General features: G+C 37.4%; 1 pseudogene; it reads left to right on the top strand.

The window, feature by feature from the left end:
* The first annotated feature begins 301 nt into the window (after positions 1-301).
* LOC111736260 lies at positions 302-420 on the top strand (annotated as a pseudogene).
* The last annotated feature ends 2,332 nt before the right edge of the window (positions 421-2,752 follow it).

Below are 2,752 nucleotides of genomic sequence, written 5' to 3'. Positions count from 1 at the left end.
AAGCTTGATTGCAGCCTTGATTGCACCTTGAGAGACCCTGAGTAGAGGACTGAGCTAAGCATGCCTGAACCCCTGATGGTTGGAAACATTGAGATAATCAACATGTAAGCAGCTAAGTTTTGGTAATTTTTACACAGAAGAATAAAAACAATAAAAACACATTGAACTCCTCCATATCCTTTTACTCCAACCATCCATCAAACCTTCAAACAAGGTTTGAAACCTTCATCCTTGAATAAAGGATGATGATGAGAATCTTTATACTGAAACAGAACAATAACAATCAAAAAATATTTTTTGAGTCTATGGCCATGCCACCTTGAACACACCCGATTTCATCTGATCTCGGAAGCTAAGCAGGATCAGACCTGGTTAGTACTTGGGTGGGAGACCACCTAGGAATAGCAGGTGCTGTAGGCTAAAAAAATAAAATAATAAAAAATATATATATTTATTGAGTACCTACTGTATGTCATAAAGATTTGTAAAGAAAGTATTATTTTAACCATTTAATAAACATTGGAAATTTAACTTTCTAGAAAACATACTGTATATATGTTTGCATACAATGAGTGTCAGAGACAAAATTCAAAGCTATAGCCATTCAATTCCAAGTTGGCTTGCTGCTCTGCTATAGTGCTTCAAAAATTCACTTTCTTGTCCCCCGCTATCAGACACTTAAGTGCTTCTGGGGACAAAAAAAAAAAACATACGTTAGCGTTCTAACCTCTAGTACATCAGAATGTCACCTTATTTGGGGAAAGCATCTTTGAAGAGGTAATCAAGTGAAAATGAGGTTCCTAGGGTGGACCCTAATTTAATATGTCTGATGTCTTTATAAAAAAGGAAAAATTTGGACACAGGGACTGATGCACACACAAGGAGATCCCATGTGAGGAGTTATTCTGCTCAGAACAGACCTTACCCCAGTGCAGTCAGAGAAAGCACAGCCCTGCTGGCACATCGATCAAAGACCACAAGTCTCTTGAACTGTGAGACAAGAAATGTCTGTTGTTTAAGCCACTAAGTCTGTGGTACTTTCTTACGGCAGCCCTAGAAAAAGAATACACAGGGTAACATAAGGGAAAAAACAAACAAACAAACAAAACCCTCACTCTTTTTTCCTTACCTACTTGCTCTTCTGTATGTTTCTATGTAGAGCTTCTTTCTTCCACGGGAATTTCTCTTACCAGTGGTTTTTGAAAAAAGTTGAGTCGACCAATTCCTATTTGTCATTAAGATAAAATGCCAGTTTCCAATGGCCTGGCAGACATGAAAAGCCATCTCTTGCTTTTGTGAGGACACTATAAAAGTATCTCTTTCAATACATTTCCACCATCTGATTGTTAGGATTCTTATTGAGGCTGTGTTTTCTGGCACCTCTCCTCCATCGTCTTGTTGCTGAGATCTCCTTGACCTTCCAGATGGGCTTCTTAGGCAGAATCTATGGCCATGCCAGGCCTGCTCTGTTTCTCATGTGTGTCCCTTCTGCTACATGGACAACGTGATATCTGAGAGGTTGTTGGTATTTCAGATGTTCTATTCTGGTACTAGAAGGCTGCTTTCAATGTCAGATAGGTGTCCACTATGTCCTCAAAATTGCTCTTATCGAGGTCTCTGAGAAATTTTCTTACCGTGCCTCTCTTCAGATGTCAAAGGAACTCACACTATCTACTCTCTTCGAATAAATCATCTGTAGTTTCCCAGGTAACTCTATGCCTCCAGCCCCTTTCATTGTAATGCAGGGGGTAGTGAGAGTAAAGTAATTTTTCTGATATCATCCTACAAGTCCTGCTTTCTGAACAGGTAGGTAATTGTTTACATGTGGGTGGTCAGATGAGCACCACAGATTTGGCCCTGTACCTCCTTGGTTCCCTGAACTTAGGTGAGCTGGCATCTCACTTTGGAAAAACTCACCACTTATTATTTCACTGTCAAGTTGATGTCTTGGATGAAATGAAAAACAGGTTCACTTTTAACTTCCTGTTACCATTTATATCTGTCTACCTGCCCCTACACTTTATTTCTGTTTCCTTTTCAACCAACCTTTCTGAAGAAAGTAGCTAGACTTCTTGTTTCCATTTTCTTCCATTTCCCTTTTCACAGCTCTTTCTTCTGTTTCTACAGCAACACTAAAAACCATCCTGAAGGAAATGACTAATAAACTCCTGATTACTCCGTCCAACATCCAATTCTCAGTTCTGGCCACTCTCTTGCATTTTTGAACCTCTGTTAACCACCGTGAACTTCCTTCTTAAAAATGTACCCACTGTGTTTCCGGAGACTCCTCTCTCTCCTCTATCTTCTCCATGTCCTTCCAAAAGTCTCTCTTCTTCTAATGTTCATTGGATGTTAAGGGTCTTCAGGTTTCTTCCTTGGAAACATTTTTTGTTTTATTTTGTTTTTGGTTTTGGTTTGTTTTGTTTTTAGTCTCATTACAATTTAACCCATTATAAAAGGTTTTTGTTTTTTTTTTTATATTAGCTCACTTTCCTAAACTCAATGGTTATTTAACAATCTATTTAATCAACTAATGAATGTTCTTGAAACTATATAATTTTGAGCTATTATTCTTGATACAAAATTTTTTCAGTCTAGACAATTGAGGAAGAATTACATAGAGTTGAAAACATTGAGGGGATCATCTTTCAAAAAGGAAGAGCAATTATTGAGTTTGAATAAAAGGGAAAAATGAAAGTGAAGTAAATTCTTAAAAACTTAATCACTTTATTTTAAAAGAAATTTTATTCAT

This window comes from Pteropus vampyrus, unplaced genomic scaffold (genome assembly GCF_000151845.1).
Source record: "Pteropus vampyrus isolate Shadow unplaced genomic scaffold, Pvam_2.0 Scaffold1, whole genome shotgun sequence".
Classification (NCBI taxonomy): domain Eukaryota; kingdom Metazoa; phylum Chordata; class Mammalia; order Chiroptera; family Pteropodidae; genus Pteropus; species Pteropus vampyrus.
Note: the sequence above shows the minus strand (reverse complement) of the source record. Positions and strands in the feature narration are given on the sequence as shown.